Source organism: Pezoporus wallicus, unplaced genomic scaffold (assembly GCF_028554395.1).
Source record: "Pezoporus wallicus isolate ANWC-B61680 ecotype Strahan unplaced genomic scaffold, APGP_CSIRO_Pwel_v1 contig_4131, whole genome shotgun sequence".
Lineage (NCBI taxonomy): Eukaryota > Metazoa > Chordata > Aves > Psittaciformes > Psittacidae > Pezoporus > Pezoporus wallicus.
The window spans coordinates 3,571,450-3,591,962 of record NW_026641950.1 but is presented as its reverse complement, the minus strand read 5'-3'; the positions used below and the strand labels follow the sequence as shown (position 1 = coordinate 3,591,962).

The 20,513-nt window shown below is 36.9% G+C and overlaps 1 protein-coding gene across 7 annotated transcripts in view; it reads right to left on the bottom strand.

Moving 5' to 3' along the window:
- The window catches only part of CUNH8orf34 (chromosome unknown C8orf34 homolog), a 161,451-nt gene that overhangs the window by 75,696 nt on the left and 65,242 nt on the right, over positions 1–20,513 (bottom strand). The window lies entirely within an intron of this gene.

The window sequence follows — 20,513 nt, the reverse complement described above, 5'->3', positions numbered from 1 at the left end:
CAGTGGAGAATAATAGAAAATGAAATGATAACATTCTAATAGAGGTACTCCACTGCTACTGGATTGCTAAAATAATAAATATTCAAAAGCATCATGTATTTATTCATTGCTATTATATTGCCACATGGGCAGCATCTAATCCACGACAGCGCTGTATTTTTCAATTTAAGACTACTTTATTTCCTTAGTATCCCTTTGAGAGGCTTTGACTAAGGTCTTTTAATTTTATTTTGCCAACACCTTCACAGAATCACAATTACACACACCCAAGAAAAGAAAAAGCTGCACTGAAGGCTAGAGTCTAGAACAGCCCCCTTTTTAGAGCTTTCTAGGGAGAAAAATAAACTTGACACTGCTATCAACATCCACCTTCAAAAAAGGCGGACACTACCCCCTGCTAAAATGATTGTTTTATGAAATACTGAGAAAGCAATGATTAAGTATTTAGTGTCTGAGCCTAATATCAACCTCAAAAGCAATGTTATAGTTCACATCCTAACCCCCTATTTCTTAGCAGAAGTTGTGAAATATTTATATGAAACTCCTTTGACGTCTTCTTTCTTCAAACTGGACCTAATAACTAGCTAACTAATAATTAATCAAACTGCATAAGTAAACTCACAGAAAAAATTAAATACCATTTCTTAAAGTGAGTCATACCCCTTGAAACAAATTTTCTAATAAATCCAGATTTTTCTTAGTTTTACTGTAAAATAAACATTTACTTTAAAAAAGGGTTATTTTCTATTTTTATTACACAAGATGCTGCTTAGGAAGTAAGTGCTGGGCTCTGTAATATTTCAAGTAAAGATATTTGTAGAAAGATATTTGGTGGGAGTTAATGACACCGGGGCATTACATACCAGCTGTAATTTTACATGTTACAAAACTGATGCTAGCAACATACAAGAAAATACTTAAATATTTATAATTCTTGATAATTCTTGAAATGGCTGGGTGCAACAGAAGTGCTCTAGTATACAGAATCACAGAATAGAATCATATAACCATATAATCATAGAATCATAAATAGTTAGGGTTGGAAAGGACCTTAAAATAATCTAGTTCCAACCCCCCTGCCATGGGCAGGGACACCTCACACTAAACCATGTCACCACGCCTTGAACACTGCCAGGGATGGAGCATTCACAACTTCCCTGGACAACCCATTCCAGTGCCTCACCACCCTTACAGTAAAGAACTTCTTCCTTATATCTAATCTAAATTTCCCGTTTAAGTTTGAACCCGTATATATTATATGCTGATAAAACGTGTAGTTCAGGACAGGTTAACAAGCAAACAAAACAGAACTTAACTGACTATAGCCAATGAGACACTGAACACACTTACAAGCTCTTGAATGTTGCTAAAAATGGTCATAACTAATCTTCATATACAGGTGACCTTGAAATACTGCACAAACGTGATATTACACCAATATAAGTCAAATTAACAAACTCTCAGAAATTTCATGCCATGGCAAAGATAATAGTAAAGAAATGCGGTTTTGCCTTGCATTCACTATTGTGTCAGCAGAACTCTTGCTTGTATTAAATGGTTTTTCAAATCCTGGCAGCTTACCCTTCCATGCAGCCTGATTACACCAAGAAAACATTACCTATTTCACAGCTAAGAACCGTCTATCTGTTATTAGGCAGACTGCCTTTGAGGAATGATTCAATGCCTAGGGGGTACATGCACTATTTATCCTGTATCTAAATTTCAGCTCATTTTGTTAACTGACCATGCATAGGACAGTAGGTCAAAGCCCACCTTGTTAAAATATGTAAATACACAGACAGAAGTATTTACTCTACTGTTTGTTAAGAAATGCCTTTAGAAGTGGAAAGAGCACAAGCTTTTCAGAACTGAGCACCTGTTCTGGACCACTGAAAACAGAAAAGTAGTTTATGATAAACAACAGTATTCCAGATGCTCAGACCTCCCTTTAGAAAAAGCAATTCCGAGCTGAAAATGAAAAGATAGCTTTGGTGTTACCTGTTCTGTATTTCAAACATTTTTCATCCTAGTATCTTTTCTAGTTGAATGTTACCAATCGTATTTCAGTGATGACTGAAATTCAGATGTCCATGCTAATCCTTTCACTAAATTCAAAGGAACTGCATCTTTAAGTTAAAACATATTCAAAATTCAAAAAATACCAGGTTTTCTATACTTCCAGCCAATCCAGAATAGGTTTACTTCTGCCTTCCTACCTATCGGCAATCATCTTGGAAGGCCTATCTTAGTAATGCTGAACCTGCCTGTTGCTATTACACAAGCCTGAGAAAGCCTATTAGGCACCAGTCAGCATCTGCCTCTAAGAGCACAGAGCCTTGGAGTTTCCTGGAAGGCTACAGTTCAAAGAAGCTTTATCTCTACCCAAAGTTCAGGTTTAGCTGCTGCACATTTAAGTCAAAATACCATTATAACCCTGTCTCCTAATTGCAGAGTTTGGACATACACCACGCTTGTAAACTCTGAGATTGGTGGCCCAGGTCTGCACAATCCACACAGGGGCTGCCCCTGAGCCACACAGGTCTGGGAGGTCCCAGGGGCTCTCCCATGAAATTGCCATTCTTGTCAATTTCACAGCTCCCGTTAACAGGGAAACTGACAAGAATGTCGATTTCATCCCCTGCAGCAGCAGGGGAATTGGGCAACTTCAGCCAAAGAGCAAATTTAAAGATTCCTGCTTCAATCCTATTTGGAACCAAACACTAAAAGAAAATAATAAAAATTTCTGCTATTCAGCCCACTTTAATATTCCCACTTTTTCTTTGAGGCAGGTCTAAACAGCCATGTGAATTGTAAATGTTTCAACTGCAAAACTAAAACTGCATTGAAAAAATAATCTCTCATTTTCAGTGACATACAGGAAAACACAGAAGATGTAACTACGTGTCACAGGAAATGGCCTAGCCTTTTACTGGCAACAAACTACAAGAATACTGCAAAATTAACTGTTAAACTCTAGTTTTTGATGTGATCCTCCTCTTCATAGCAATGTCTCAGGAATAATACCCTGGTGTTTGTAATAAAGAACAGCTAAATCCTGTAGTCACAGAAAAGATGATATATCCACATATATATAAATATACTGTATAGATACATGTATGTGCATTACAGACTCTGCTGGAGATTACTTAAATAAATTCATATAAATATATGGAACTTCAGGTGGAAAAAGTGATTCTTTTCTCACCAACAGGGACCATGATTCTGCAGATTACTTAACCTGATTCTGCAGATTTACTTCAGTCATCTACCCAAAAAAAGTTGAGATAGAGACATTTATGAGAAGTAGAACTTCAACTGCTGAACAATCTCCAGAGTAAGACTTCTCTGCAGTTTCTTATAATATTAATATTTGCAATTTCAGCATATTTTTCCTTACATCTTTTGAAAAGATCTTTTCATTTTTTTATTTTTAATGAGTTAAATTGTTTCATTAATTGTTAAGGGTTAGGAACAGAAAAGTATGTTTGCCTACGTTAATTAAAGGAGTTCTTCGACTGCCGACATTGAAACAGGAATCCAAACTTTTGTGGCAAGTCATAGAATCACAGATCATAGAATAGTTAGGGTTGGAAAGGACCTTAAGATCATCTAGTTCCAAGCCCCGTGCCGTGGGCAGGGACATGAGAACTTAATTTTTATCAGACATCTTAATGGCACTTTTATGGAAAACCTTGTCAATGTGACCTCCTTATAGTGTCTCAAAACTTCAGATTCATTCACAGTTAGTAAAAGCTCTTTAGGTTAGCATCTTACGCTGTTTACAATATGGGAATATGGACAGGTGTATCCTGTCTGGTGAATATTCCACCCCTACATAATAGGTTCTTTTCAAAGCCGCCACTATTGGACAATTAAAGAATTATTTTCTGTTGGGTTGTTGCCAACACTGTTCTACTAAGGACCAAAACTGAGACCATGCCTGTCAGTCAGCACAGAAAAAAGAAAAGGTGGAATGCAGTGCAAACGGAGAGAAAAGTGAGGGATGGGCTTGGTGGGGGAAAAGACAGAGAACAGGAAAAAAATGCAATCATACATAAAAAAAAATATCCTTTAACACATACGCACAAGAAGTTCAAACAAGATACGCAACAGAACCCTAATCCTACTATTGCTGAATTTCTGATTAAATCTCCTGCTGGTTTACATATATACATAGCTTTTTTTTTTGTTATATATTTGATAACCCACTTACTAATGATAGAGCTCACAAAGGTATTGCTCCTTGAGGTACTTCTGCATGTGTAATTTTGTCACAAATGAAATTCGATATAAATGCACTTTATTTTTTCCTGTTAAGGTATACTTACGTCTTTCTTTTCTCTTGCTTAATTTCCCTGCTCATTCCAACTCAATTAAGTCAATATATGGCATGCCCTAACAAAATAATTCACTATCCTCCATTCTACATTTTTTATCTCTAAGGAATTAACAGTTGAATTGCATTATAGATTCAGGGAAATGCTTTGTTTTCTAAAACACAGTTTAAGTCAAGGTACTGCATTTTCTATGCAAGCTTGCATCTATTGATAGTGACCATCATAGCCTGTAACGTATGATCTCACTGAAGGGAAGATAGGCAATGCTTATGCTTTGGAAACTGGTATTGTTTAAAAACGTCTTTTGAACAATGTTAGCTTGTTTTTCCCCCTAATCTTCTGTGGGGAAGTGATCATTCACATACACACACACAAAATAATCTTATCAATCAGCAGTGGGTTTTCCACTATAGATTGTTAAACCTTTCATATTCATAGGTCAAAAGCTTCTATTATATCTCAATACCACATTTTCTTTTACAAAATAATTTGCAAAACAAACTACTTTTTCCCTTAAAAGATAAAGGGAAGAATTAGTTCTTTTTTTTATTCAAACCATGAGTTCTCTGAACATCACCTTCTTTCAATAGACTTCAACTCAGTCAGTTATATAAAATAGGCTTTTGTATAAACAAATCAAACAACAAAAAAAATCAGAAGCTAAACCAGTCACACCTTAAACAACTCAGCAGAAGAACAGTGGCAGGATTAGAACCATTTAAAATACAATTTTTCCACATGATTCTAACAAAGGACCAGGTGTGTTACAAACTAAAAGTATGAAGTCTGAAAAGAGAAAGCAATATATACACAATGAAAAATGCCAAAAAGAAGGAAGACTTTTAAACTCATTTGACCTGCAACATCTTAGGATAAAACAAATCACATAAGCACTCTAGTAAGAGAGGTTTGACAGCAGTTGTATCGCTGACTTCTTAGTTTTTATAGTGATATACAGTTCACAAGTCAATTGCAAAAATTACATTTATGTCACTCCTTTTAATAAAAATTAAAAAAAAAATTCAAACTGTCCCTACTACTCCAATGCAGTGTGTCTTTTGAATGCACCAGCTGAGCAGAAATTCTGTTAAGAACAAAAACCATTTTATTTTCATGAGAAAGTAGTAAAAAGATTAGTTTCAAAACAGCTGAAGTTTGAGATACTGAACCAATTTTTTTATTTTTATACATTTACATTTTCTCTCAAAGAGTTTATTTCACTGGTCTCTACACAAACTATTTTTCACCCTTACTATGTGATAAGCATTTTCTACAAATAATATCAATTGTATATGTGGGAAAATGACACCATAATCACTGTAGCAGATTTTTTGCATAATCATTGTAGCTGAAATTTTGCAGTAGAAGAATGAATCAAAGATAACCATTTTGATGACCACTTTTTGTTTCACATCTCCTTTGTCCCACACAAATTAGCTGATTTCTTCTCACCCAAATAATTGTGGTTTTGTACTACACATTAATGTATACTCGATTAAGTGCATGTTGCATCATATACTATGTCAAGATTTTGGTCTGTAAATCATCTTCCAGCACTATCTGTCACAATTTGTAAGTCTAGCATTAACTACATGCTAAGTTAATTATGAATGCTATAAAATTACATTAAGTTCAAATGCATCACAACAACAGTTTATTCTTGCAAAAATTGAAACTTATCATCCCTAGCTGAATATTTGCACTTCTCTTCCCTCATATTTATTCCCTCCCCTATACTTAAGTAATTGTTTTGCCAGCAGACTTACAAAATTTGGGATAAATTATGAATACATATGGGTAGCAGCATCAGTCTTTATGGGCAAGAATTGTTGATATGATTCTGCCATATTTTGACAAGTGCTGCTCTCTGAGTTCACTTGCTTCTACATTAATCAAGATGACATAAGCCAGATATTTGCAATTTGTATGATTATGTGAGTCATGCAACATGCTTACAGGATCACTGACCTAGACTTGGAAAATTTGGCAAAAAGAAACACATTTTGTTATAATGGACAAATCAGAGCAGTTTCAAATATAGTCACTGTAATACAGGTTATAATGGAGGTTTGTAAAGCCTAATATATTGTTGCACACTACAGCATGTCTTGATTCTATATACAGAACAATCAGTTATTTGCTTCCTCATGTGAAAATGTTATTTTCAATTTCAAGAAGAAAAAAGAAGAAAAAAAACAAACCCGTTTTCCAGTTCTGCATATTCATTTTAAAGGCTGCACATGTATCACAGGTTTAAAAATCATGTGCTTTGCAAAAAGTAACAAAAAAGATCATCAGAGCTTACAGCAGTGAGCTACAGAACATCAGTTAAAAACTGATTATCGGTTTTTGCAGTTACATGCAGTCTTCAGTGTAAATTTGCATACATCGCTTACTAGAATAAAGCACCTATTTTATTTTTACAACCTTTGCAAATAAAAGGCTTATAGTATACGGATTTGTTTTCCCGTTTTCTTGTACATATGGTACCCTTTTCTTGCAATGTTAAGAGCTGTGTTTACCTTTTAAATAGATTACATCTAATCTACATTTCGATTAATCATCCCATAAAGAAAAACGCCAGCGCCCCCCGGTGGGCACAGCTTCTTTCTGACAATACAGGCGTCACTACCCACGGCTTTTTTCATCTAGCCATAAAAACCAATTCAGTTCGTCAATAATCATATTTAATTCCCCATATGGACATTTGTACTTTCTAATCATGCAACAGATTGTGGAGCTAGATCTTTAAAGTGGAGAAGCATGCACATTTGTGTTCATTTTTCCTATAAAATACATGGGACAGGTTTATAGAGAACAATCTGTAACTAACTTAGCTCTAGTTGCATGCTTAAAAGACAATCTCTTCAGAAATTGATTATAACCAGTGAATAACATTTATTATGTTGGCTGGTTATTCTAAAATAAGCTAAAAACTACTGCAAACTCGAAATAGAATGACAGGCTGTAACCCATAGTGTCCAATTTTATCGCAAATGGACATAAAATCCACACAGTATATAGCACTAAGAAAAAGCCTCTTTGTTTTAGTAAGGCTGTTTGCAGGGTCAAAGCCTAAGTTTGTTCACAGCGCTATTCACAGTAATTTTGCATGGCTTTTAACATTGCAGATTCATATAAAATGTATGGTTGTCAGCAGAAGTCTCACCTGAAACATAATCCTATACATTTGAATTCTAGGATAAATAGCAATCACAGTATCCCAATTAGAATGTCTCCAGATTATAACATGCTTGCAGCAGGACAAAGATATCATTGCAGCACCAATGAGATACAGAGTGAGCTGCAAATGTAGAGCAGGACCCAGAACCAATATGACCAAAGCTGCTACCCCTACCTCAGGAGCCTCTCTGTCCACTTTGGAATCATGTTCATCTCTGTATGCAGACAGCACATGAGGTCATAGCCCAGGGCTCTTGGTGATGCATTAATCTACAGCATTCTACCTATTATCTCCAGTGTATTAGACAGAAAATTCCCTTCTGGAACTGGAAATAAATTCTTCCAGGGTGTCAGAGCTAATAGTATTAGCCTGAGTCAGTACTGAAAGGTACTGCAGAACATTAAGCCTATACCACTCATTTTCAGAGAAAACCATGACTTCTTGAGCAATTATTTCTGTATATGTCCAAACACTTGTGTTAGGATGATATTCAAGTTATGAGATAACTTTGCATCCAAAGACAAACCTTTAAACAAGCTTCTACTGAATTCAATGTACTGTTTTGGTAAGAGATCAGTATAAAACAAGCAAAAATCTTTACGTTAGGTCAGCACAGGAATAGATTTCATTATTGTCCCCTGTTCATGTAGCTTGTCCATCATTAATTTAAATGAAAACATTACATATCCATCAGAAGTTTCTTTAGCATTTGGATTATTTCTTTTCTTAATATTAACCTTATAAAATTTGAACAAAAATGTAAATGTTTGCAAACTCCTGCTTCCATTTCTTTTTAATAATAATAAAGAAAAAATTATAAGCCCCAGCAATATTACAATCATGTTAATGAATTTTGAAGAATGTGAAACAGAAAATTTAAAATAAGGCAGAGTCTCCAAATTTTCCTGACTAGGCTGTGTAGCAGTTGAAAGGGTCAAGGTGTTTCTGGCTCCCAGGCTCCCACACACCTTTCCTTTCCTAGCACTAGTCTTTTCTAGTTCTGTAGCTTCCTCTCCTCACTTTCTAAGATGTCAGTGCTGTACATACTCTGCAGACACAGCAGTGAACAGTGTGAATGTGATCTGTAAGATACTACTGTAAGACATTATTTTTCATTTGTTCAGTAACCAGGACCACTTTGTATGGGTCACAAAAACATCTCTTTTTAAAATTATTATATTCATTGTATTTTAAATAGCATTGCTTTGTCACCTGTATCATGGGTAAATGCACTATCCATAGTCTACTTCAGGAATTTTGGAGACATGAGGTTGTTGCCAATTTTCTGTCTGCATGTATAATTTGGTCATGTTTCTTTGTATCAAATACACCCATATTTCATTTTCACTTTTCATATTCACTTCATATTCTACCAGAGAAAGTTTCCAATTTTTCCTAAATAAATCCAAATGCTTTTTATTGGATATTCACTGATCTTTTTATTTTATCTTTAATTCTCCATTAGGACTGTTCTCTCTGGATCCATGGCGTTAATACTACACTCATCTAACCTGTAAGAAGTGGTTGTTTCTTCTAGCTAATTACATTTTCTGTCACACAGTCTGGGATGCCTTCAACTTTGTGCTTAGAGGACTGACTTTTCAATCTATCTTGTCATTCTCCTATTTGGATTATCTGAGATATTTCAGCCCACATTAAAGGGTCAGATGAGGGAAAGGACTGTAACGGGCTGTAATTACTTGTCTAGGTGCTTCTACATTAACTTTGTATCTGTATAATTACTGTATAACTTAATATCTGTATAACTACTTTAGTGTATCAATATTTAAACTGTGACATAAAAATACATTTTCTCCTGAGTGCTTATCTTGACACTACTCTTCAACTTTCTTCTTCTCTCCTTCTTTCTTCTGTTTTTCTTTCTAAGCACAAATCAACATTTTGGTTTTGATTCAGCTTGCAGCTTTATTTCCATCACATTCTGGAGACAACCATGAGGTTTGACAGAATTTTGGCACTACTAAAGGGCCAATACAATTCTCATCAGTAAACAAATCTCCCTTCTGCATGACTGAACTTGTAATCAGCTACTGGTTAGTTGAAAGCTCAGCTTGCACCTGTAATATTTGTTACCAGATTTGAAACTGGCGTTTTATGTTAATACAGTTATGTTACTAGAGGAATAGGGGAATAGAGCTATCATTCATGCATGTTTGTATGACAGATATGTTTCTTATATAGGTTATCCAAACATCTAGTATTTTAAACCCCTCTGCACGCTTTCTAATCACACTGAAAGTGTTCTCTTTCATCACTTATTTTACTTCCCTTCTGAAATCTAGATCTAATCTCTTTGCCTCAGTCTGTTCTGTTTGGTAAAATACTTACTTGCACAGTCGTTTACCCAGACATAGAGCAACAACAAGTTTCTAATCGTTTAATTTTCAGCATTTTACAAGTAGAGTAAAACAAAATTACAGTTCATGGGCCTGTGGCCCTCCCTATGCTAGCAATTCATAAAATCATTAAGGTGCAGAGGGACCTCAGGAGGTTTCTAGCTCACCTTCCTGTTCAAAGGAGGGTCAGCCATGTTGCTTTGTATTTTATCAAATTGAGTCTTGAAAACATCCAAGGTCAGTGACTCCACAAAGTCCCTGGGCAACCCATTTCAGCAGTTTAATATCCACGTATTGATTTTTTCCCCCCTTTATATCTAATCAGAACCCTGCCTGCTTCAATTTATACCTAGTATCACTCACCCTCCTGCTGTGTACCTCAGTAGAGAGTATGTATCCTCTTTCTCAGGAGCCTCCACTTAGGCACTGGGAGGTGCTCTTGGATCCCTCTTAGGCCTTCTCTTTTCTGTCCTAAAAAACTGAGTTGCCTCAGCTTCACCCCACAGGTAGGACCCCTACATTATGAACAATGGATTGTCTTTAAAGGAATGTCATCTGCTTTTAGCTGCCAGAGTTCCTGCAACATAACTTCTGCAATCTCTTTACTACCACAACTTACGTCCTGTACTGTACTCCACACATTTAACTCTTGATTCTTTTTTTTTTCTCTTTTTCTTTCACATGGCTATAAGCAAACACAGGCTGTAAGAATGAGCTGAACCTCCCCTCAAAAAAGGCAACATCTCTGCTTCTTTACTATCATCTTATCTAAAAGCTTCTATATCCAATCACATCAAAATACATCTGCTGCAGCAGTTGGATCTTCTGGAGAGCTGAACTTCCCATTTGACCCACATTTCTGTTCATGAGGATTTGCCATTTTTTTCTATTTTTTTTTTAATAGCCTAGAGGAAAAAGTAGTATTTTTCCATTCATTCTCCTAACTTTACTATCACTTCTTCTCTAAATCATGGATACTTCCTCTAATTTCATTATTCTAGCTTTAGCAGACAATATTACACTTATATGAGATACCAAATGTTTTAAGTACTAATTCATTTTATTTTCTACTGGGAATACTAGTTATTCTGAGATACCCACACTTCTGCAGAAGAATGTGTAACTGAAGCTCTAATATTATTTCCTCATGCTGCTGCAGTACTTGTCAACTCCAATTCCATTGTGCTAGGACCCATACTAAAAAATGGCAGAGTTTTACAGTTTGAACAAAGACCTTACGAAGCAGTTACTTCTGCTCAGTAAAATTATCGACATAATTTGCCTTTTTTCTCACACAAACCCACACTGCAAATCAGTGAATCTAAGATGAACTAACTAGCTACATATTAACAACTAAATGATCAGTCTTCTGGAGTTTGTAACATCATTAGTGTTCAGAGTCAGAAAGTTGGGGCTGTTCAGCCTGGAGAAGAGAACTCTGCATGGAGACCTCATAGCAGCCTTCCAGTATCTGAAGGGGGCCTACAAGGATGCCAGAGAGGGACTCGTCATCAGGGACTGTAGTGATAGGAGAAGGGGTAACAGGCTCAAACTTAAACAGGGGAAACTCAGGTTAAGACATAAGGAGGAAGTTCTTTACTGTAAGGGTGGTGAGGCACTGGAATGGGTTGCCCAGGGAAGTTGTGAATGCTCCATCCCTGGCTGTGTTCAAGGCCAGGTTGGACAGAGCCTTGGGTGACATGGTTTAGGGTGAGGTGTCCCTGCCCAATGCCAGGGGAGTTGGAACTAGATGATCTTAAGGTCCTCTCCAACCCTAACCATTCTGTGATTCTATGACATATAGATTTCAACCTGATTTCCAAAGTAACAAACTGATGTTCAGCATTACTCATCTTCTGCCTTTCAGAAACCTGCTACAATTTATCTACATGGTTTGAATGTTCCTTCTGTCAATTCTGCATGAATAAACTGTAGTGAAAATTTTTACTTACATTATAACAATTGCTAAACCAGCTGGAAAGTCTTAGGACATGCTAATCTTCTTGCAAGCCATAATTAAGAATTGGCTTTAGTCTGTTTGGGCTTGCCAGAAGGATAATGGAATAGTAATGGAGTAGTACCCACGCATCTTTTACGTTACCTTACCTTTAACTAAAAGCAGTTGGCATAGATGAGGCGGAAAATCCTGGAATCAAAATGTACAGACTGATGGAATGAGCAAGAAGCAATCCATTTTCTGCAGAGAGAAAAGCCAAATTTTTCCATTTTCTCATGGAAGAGAGACAGGGAATCAGCCCTCAGAGAATAAATATTTATTTAACTGTCATTTTCCCATTCTATTAGCAGAGCAGGAATAATTAACATAAGAATGAACTCATGAGTGATTTAGGGCAAAGAAATATCTTAAGAGTACCACCTAAACAGTAAATACAGTAAAGGCACTGCCTAACTTCAAGCAATAAGAGAAATACTTAAACTTCAAAGCAAACTCCATATGAAGTCCCCAAATTGTTCCTCGTACTTAGTGCCTACTGCACTGTACCTAGTACATTCCACATCAAAAGACAGCTGGCTGTGTGAAGGAGAATGAGAGGACAGCAATATATTAGATAAATGTTTTCTCATGACTATGATTGCATGAATAAAATCCCATAGCCCAGCTCATGGGTATACCTGGCTGGATGACTGGGCCCAACAAGCTGTGGTGGATGGAGCTAAATCCAGTTGGCAGCTGGTTACAAGTGGTGTTTCCTGGGGCTCAGCACTGTGGCCAGTTCTATTTAATAACTTTACTGATGATCTGGAGGAGGGGATCAAATGCACCCTCAGTAAGTTTGCACATGACACCGAGGTGGGTGGGAGTGTTGATCTGCTGGAAGGTAGGAATGCTCTGCAGAGGGATCTGGACAGTCTGGATCAATGGGCCAAGGCCAATTATATGAAATTCATCAAGGCTCAGCGCCAGGTCCTGCACAACAACTGCATGCAACACTACAGGCTTGGGGAAGAGCAGCTGAAAGCTGCTTGGGGTAAAAGGACCTGAGGGCGCTGACTGATGGCTGCTCAACATGAGCCAGCTCAGACCTGAGTTGTGAACTAGCATAGTGCCCTGACTCAAAGTAGCCAGCAGCATATAGATGGTAAATAAAGATTCTCTGTTATGTGCAATTTCCAAATTTGGGACTGTACCTGAGCCAACATATTTAGCAAAGTAGAACTGGTCTATCTTCTATGAATTTATCTAGTTTTATATATTTACACCTGTAGTCTCCACAATCTTCTGAGGCAATGCATTCCACAAAACAACTATGTTCAACTTGTGAAAAGCTACTTCCTTACAATTCATAGCTCAGAACGTTATCTAAAATAAGCCACTTGACTCAACTACAGCTCTTTGCTATTTGCCCAACACCTGATGCTCTTGGTACATCTGAAGGCAGGCAGAGAAAAAAAAAACAACATGGAAATACACCTAGCTGTGAGTATCACTTTCCTGTCCGGTAAATGGTGTTGCAGTGGGAGGAAGCATTTTCCTATAGTTTCTTTAAAGGGACCTCTGTGTCTCCACAACCATTAAACATGACAGTCTAGAAAAATTATCAGACTAATCCAGTGATATTAGGGTCAATATCACATCATAATGAGTGATCTATACCATGTTGCTGTGTCCTCTTGCCTTCCGTTAGAAGAAATCCCAGGCTGTAAGAAGGCCTGTAATAGACATTTAGATCTCTCATCTGGACAGTCAGGAGACTAGGACAGGGACTATTGACAGTATCTGCAATAATAATGTAGTTAAAATTTCACTGAAATTTCATTGAAAAAGAATAATTTCTCATTTTTTAAGGTTATTTCTCACCTTAGTCGTTTTGCAAAAATAATTACTCTGAGTGATTTACCAATCCTGGCATTATTTGTATACTACATTTGCATAAAAATGATCAGCATTTACTTTATTGCTTGAAGCAAGAATAAAAATTTATATATAATATATATTTTTATATATACTATATATAATGACATTATATATAGTATTTAAAATCTAATATTTAGTACACTAAAAGCAAAAAAGAGAAAGATTTAATGACACTTACTGGGGTTAGAGCATGCTAATCACTGTAACCTGAACATTAAAACACAAGTGATCCATAATTGCTCATTTTGAAAAGAGAAATACCTTTTCACAACCTTGGTGGTTTCTTTGCTGCTCTTTTCCCCCCTACCATTTCCCCCCTAGACTTCAATATTTATTACACATTCTCCAGATCACATCCTGCACATGGATCCCTCCAGGTAAACTTCACATAACTAACTACCTTAAAAGAAATAACAGAGTGTATCTACGTTAAAAGAGAATAGTGAGAGAAAGGAGAAATTACTGCAAATACAACCTCCTGAATGAAATGTGTCTTTATCTAAGTCCACAGGAGTTATCTGAATAATAGCCATAATGCACTCTATTGAGCTTTACAGGATTTACAGTCTTTAACACTTACGGTACCCTTACACAATAGCATAAAAATCCCAGTCAGATACCATCACTTCCAAACTGTACCCTCTGTGACAACTATGGTCACTTCTCAGTGGTATGCTAAGGCCTTTGTACACAAAAAGACTAATTAAGAAGCAAAGAGACACAAGGCAAATGTCAGAGACATTCTGGAGTCCACAGTTAATGGTCTAAAACACACATGGGGAGAACAGAATCAGCTGTGAGTGAAAGGCAATAAAAATGGGAGAACACTTGCAAGAGATCTAACCACACACTGATCAACCTATCTCAGGAAGAGGAGAGAAGCCTTTATCTAACACAAGCAAGAACTATGTCCCTGAGATGCCAGACAGAGCAGAATAAACCTTCCATCATTTCAGTACAAGCCCTCAGTCTTTAAAAAGACAGTAGTGACTTGGGAAAAATATCTTTAAGTGATAGCCTGGGTCTTGCTGGGATGGAGGTAATTTTCTTAATAGTAGCCCACATGGTGCCATGTTTCAGACGTGTGACTAAAATACTGTTGATAACACACCAATGTTTTAGCTATTGCTGAACAGTGGTTGCACAGAGTCAAGGCTTTCTCTGTTTCCCAATCTGCCCCACAGCATGGGGAAGAGGCTCTAAAGTGAGACAGTGAGACCTGAATTGACCAAAGGGATATCCTAGGCCATTTAATGCTCAGCAATAAACACTGGGGTGTGTTTTTTATCAAAGTTGCTTGAGGACTGGCTAGGCATTGTTCCACATGAGGGAGGTGAAGAGTAATTGTTTTGGAATCACTCGGTTTAGGTTTTGGCTTTTTTTTTTTCCTTTCTTCTACCTCTTCCTTTCAATTATTACACTATCTTTATCACAACCCATTAGATTTCTTGCTTTTGCTCTTCCTATTCTCTCCCCCCTAACACTGTGGGGCAGTGAACGACTGAGGAGCTCTGCAGCTGTTAGCTACTTGCTGGGGTCAACAACAAATGGGAAAAAACATCGTTTGGAACTTTTGAAGCAGCAGCATTCAGCAATAAGAACATGAGACAACACTGCCATCATCACTTTTGCATGACGGGCTAAAGTAATGATCCCTACCTCTGACTAGACAGAGAAATTATCTTTCCAGTGGCACAAAAATACCCTGCCACACTGACTCCTCTTCTCTGCTGGTGATTTGAACCTGATTTCTATCATACAATGAGGAGTTTGCGATCCACATAATAACAGAGCAGAGCAGGCACAGGTCTGTGTTGTGTTATGCTGTGTAATCATAAGGGTAGGCAATTCCCACCTGGCATTTGGCAATTACATCAGCTGCACGGTCTCTACCTTCAAAGTGCACCACCATGTTGTCATGCGAGCATCTTTTTGCTTGACAGTATAAATGCTGACTGGAATTCTTTACTAAATTATTTACTTCTAAGAGCAATAAGGTCTTTAATGCTGGTCAGCCTTAGCATGGCAGGGTCTGTGCAGCATAACATGCCATGACTAGAGGTCTGTCCAATGTTGTGTAACTTAGGGTTCCCAGCATCTGAAGGAATGTAAGATTATTTACGCTATCCCATTTTTCCACCTACAAAAGGTATTTATACCCACACCTGATGGAGTCCTCCTAATGGAGATCTGTAACACACACTTGCACCAGAGCATTACATCTGCTATTTTGCTATGTATAGTATAGCCAGTCTCTGCATGTAAAAGAGGCCTACTGTCTCCCAGTGGTGTCAGCTTCTATGCATGCACTACACAGCAGATGCTCCCTGGTATTGTTGTCAATTTCCCAATAACTGCCACAAAAGAAAAGTCAGCAAAAGCTGTCATGATGGGCAATTCACACAGCTTTCTCCCACACAACCACTCTACTTAAACCCCAGAAAACTGTTTTGAAGATGTAGCATGACTCACATACCATTTTCCCAGGGCCTTGTGGCCTCTCTTTTGGCAAATGATGTATTCTAGTCACATAGTGGAGAAGTTTTTGTCCAGCTGGGAGAGACAATAAAGAGGAACAACCTGCTGCTAATACTGGAATAATTTGTCAGGTCTAGACTCTGTTTCCTGCATGTTGCCAAAGACCTCTAGCAAATGGGAACATCAAGAATGCCTGCTGAACCAGAGGAAATGTACTGAATGCACTGCAGATTGGACACCCTTTCATTACAGCATTTAGAAAACCAGTCTAGACTATATAAGGGGTAGACTAGCAGAGACTTACGGTCTCATCCTACAGGCAAAGGCGATCTTTACTAAATTCTATTTACCTCCTCTTGTTATAAAGTGTAAATATATCATCAGCCAATCTGTCAGGGGTGTTACAATGATTAAGTAATTAACTTTTGGAAAGATCTTGAGGAAAAAAGAAATTCTAAAGATTAGAAAAATTACTGAAGCAAACAGATGACATCAAAGCAATAATCAAAAAAAATATTACTTCTTGATGTGCATTTCTGTCTTTAAAGATTATGGTTTGCTACTGCATATTACACATAATAAACATGAAAATCAGTGAACTTTCACTTAAGATTTCTACATCAAGCAAAAAAACCCACTGTTACTGCGAAACCAGCTCTAAGGAAAAGAAGATATGGTTTTACAAGTCTTAGTGCTGCAAACACTTAAATTTCTCTCACATACATGATTATTTCCATTGAAATGATGGAGGGTTCTCAGAGTCATACAGACTGGCATATGCATCAATTGCAGGAAATAGGGTTCAGTTATCACCACCTTTCACTTCAACCACATCTGTGTGAGCTTCCTGGCTACACTTATCTTTGGATTGGTGCTAAATAGGTAACTAGTGCATAATTAACATGGCAAGCTTTTTAATTTTGTGAGCACGAATAAAGATTGGGCAACAATAAGAAAGAGGCATTTGAGCATTACGAATAAATATCATAGAATCACAGAATTGTTTAGGTCAGGAAAGATCTTTAAGATCAAGTCCAACCGTTAACCTAGCACCGCTGAGTCCACCACTAAACCAGGTTTCTAAGTGCCATACCTACACACCTTCTAAATATCTCCAGGGATAGTGACTCAAACATTTCCAACGTTTGAAAACCCTTTCAGTGAAGAATTTTTTCCTAATATCCAATCTAAATCTCCCCCAGTGCAATTTGAGGCCATTTCCTCTCATCCTATCACTTGTCACTTGAGAGAAGAGACCAAAACCAGCCTCACCACAATCTCCTTTCAGGCAGTTGTAGAGAACAAGGTCTTCCCTGTGCTTCCTTTTCTCCAGGCTAAACAACCCCAGTTCCCTCAGCTGCTCTTCACAGGACATGTTCTCTATATCAATACTGTGTAAAACAATACAGAATTTCTTTTTCATCTTCTTGGAACAAGCTCAAGAATGTATACGTAAGTCCAAGTGTGTTACTAAAAAAGATGCCTTTACTATGTGCATGTTTATGCATAGCAGTGCATTTGAAAAATTTTATACTTACACTTAATCAAACAATTGATCTTTTTAAAACCAGACAAGTCATGCTTTGGTGACTGATCAATCAGTATTTTCATCAATTTCAGGGAAAATACAGTTCAGCCCATCCCAGTGGACAGCTACAGAGGGAGTAACATGATTTCAAACTCTCAGTTCACAAAGAACTACTTTAGTTCTCGATTATATTTACAAAACACAATACAGTCTGATATATATAAAACAAGTCTCTTGATACAATTTTCAATCACAGACCTCAAATGCATTATCCTTTTACATTTATAAATACATGCAATTTTAGAGCTACAGTTCTCAGCCTTTTAAAGTCAGGAAGATCCTTCCCACTATGACATTACCTGCCAGTAATCTATTTCAGCCACCTGCATAACTGACTTTCTTAGAAAGTTACCAGTGTGTTAACAGCCATCTTACATTATACATAAAGAGTGGTAACTGACATGAGAATGTAGGCCCATTAATATTCTTTTCTATCTTCGCAGACATATTTCTCTTGAAATAGATTCTTCAGAAGTATAACAGCTTAATTGTTTCATCTATTTGGAATGTTACATTCTAGCTAAATTTCTATTGACAATTCTCATGTCAGTACTAAGAGTTGTTTGGGGATTTTTAAAGAAAATATACCACCAGTAAGTTTCATGCTTTTAATATCTAAATAAATCAACCAAGCTTTAAAAATGATTCTCATGAACACACACAAAGATGGAAATTTGTGTTCTGTAAAAACCTGCATTGTAAGTAGGGTACGCATTAAAGTTACCTGCTACAAATAGTATAACTTTTTTTCCCAGAATCCAGGCTTAGGAGTGCGAGGTAATTTTTTTAAGAAAGGGCCAAATAAGCAACAAATACTGAATTCTAAAGGGAACAATGAAGTACCTATATACAAGCGTGCCCTGCAATTCAGTGATGGCAGAAAGCCATGATTTGAAATCAGGTACACTGCATATAAGCAGTACAAAAACCATCAAAGCAGTTAATGGATTAATGCAGTAAGTAATAAAAAAATTCAATCCCAGTATCATACAGTTACTGATCTGGAAAATACAGAAATGAAAAATACCTATGTTTGCTGATAGAAACTTGAGTTCTCTATGTTACCTTCAAAAGAAAAATCAAACACCCTTCCTGAGTAACACTTTGTCATACCCTCAAGTTTTGAGCAATTCCGCACAATATAATCTATTATATCAAATATACAACACATACTGTCAGTAAATTGCAACATGAGAATTAAAATTAACAGCCAGTCTTGCAGAAGGCACAGCACTTTCAGCACCAAGATGTGCATATTGAACTTCCTATCTGTAGTTATTACTTCAACATGGCTTCATCATAATCTCTATAAGCATGGCTATTCATCAAATATGCCATGATTTTGTGCTTCAGAATCACTTATATAACACCTGAGCCAGAAGCCCTGTTTGTGACATCTCTTAGTTTTAAGTTGATTTTGTATAAGCCTTGCCAGTTTGCATGAAATGCATGGTAGAAAAATGTTACAGGTTTTGCATGGCACAAATTCGGAATGAATTTCTGCAATCAAATCTTAACTAAAAAATAAACCAAACCCCCCAAAAAACCTAAGAACTTCACTTGTTTGTACAAAGATAACATTCAGCCCAAACTTCAAGACACTAGAATATAAAATTCCTTTTATACTGCCTTTCTGGTTCCAGATAGCTCCAGGGATGCAAGTATCTGGACCAAAAGACCTACACATCTACTGCACACCTTTTCCTCACTATCGCCACAGAATTTAACAAGATTTTATACTGTATGTGACACATAATGAAGACTATAACATTACACACACATTTATCTACTGTGGCTTCCAGATGCCACAGAATCCTACAGGAGTTCTTTGATTTATGCCAGCAAAAGACACCTATTCATCTTTCTTTTTATGTTACACTGATAAAGTTGGAAAGGTTTGTAAATTGCAGGAGGAAATAAGGAGGTAACGCAGTGACAGAGTAATTATGGCCTTTACTGGAATGCATGGATTAGTTCTGGAAATACCAGTTAATTCTATGAAGACTGCAAGCCCACAGTCACAAACACTGTGACTTCCTTCTAACGCAAAGACTAACTGACTCACTGTGACACTTGAGTTACCCAGCCCATTATCTCTTCTTTCTTGTAGAAACAAATGCAAGCATCACTTAAAATTACTGAAAAAAAGAATATATGTATTAATTTACAATTATTTAAGCATAACAAAAAACTCTTTTACCATGAGCATGGTCAAGGACTGGCACAGGCTGCCCAGAGACGTTTTAGTCTCTGCCTTCAAAGACAGTCAAAACCCAAATGAACAATGTTCTGATCAGCCTGCTCCTGCTGACTGAATTGAGGACAGGGCTGGACTAGATATCTCCAGCAGTCCACCTCAGCTATTTTGTGATTCTATGAAGGCTGCTAAGGAAGCAACATAAATAAAATGAAGTAGAGCACCATTTGTTTTTCTGATTTTTAGATTAAGGTCCAACCTGAAGGAAAGAGTTTGTGATTGAATTCCTAAGTGTAAGAATGCTGAGCTATCTCGAGACTGCATATTTTCCATGCTTTGGTCCCACATAAAGTTCTATACAGCAAAAATTGGAAAAAAAAAAAATCCATTACTACCTTTTAAGTATCTTACACTGAAGCTTTTAAAAATAGCAGAAAACAGACAATTAACTTTCTTCAACAATTTCCCTCTTCTCACAACTAGTAATTCTAGGAA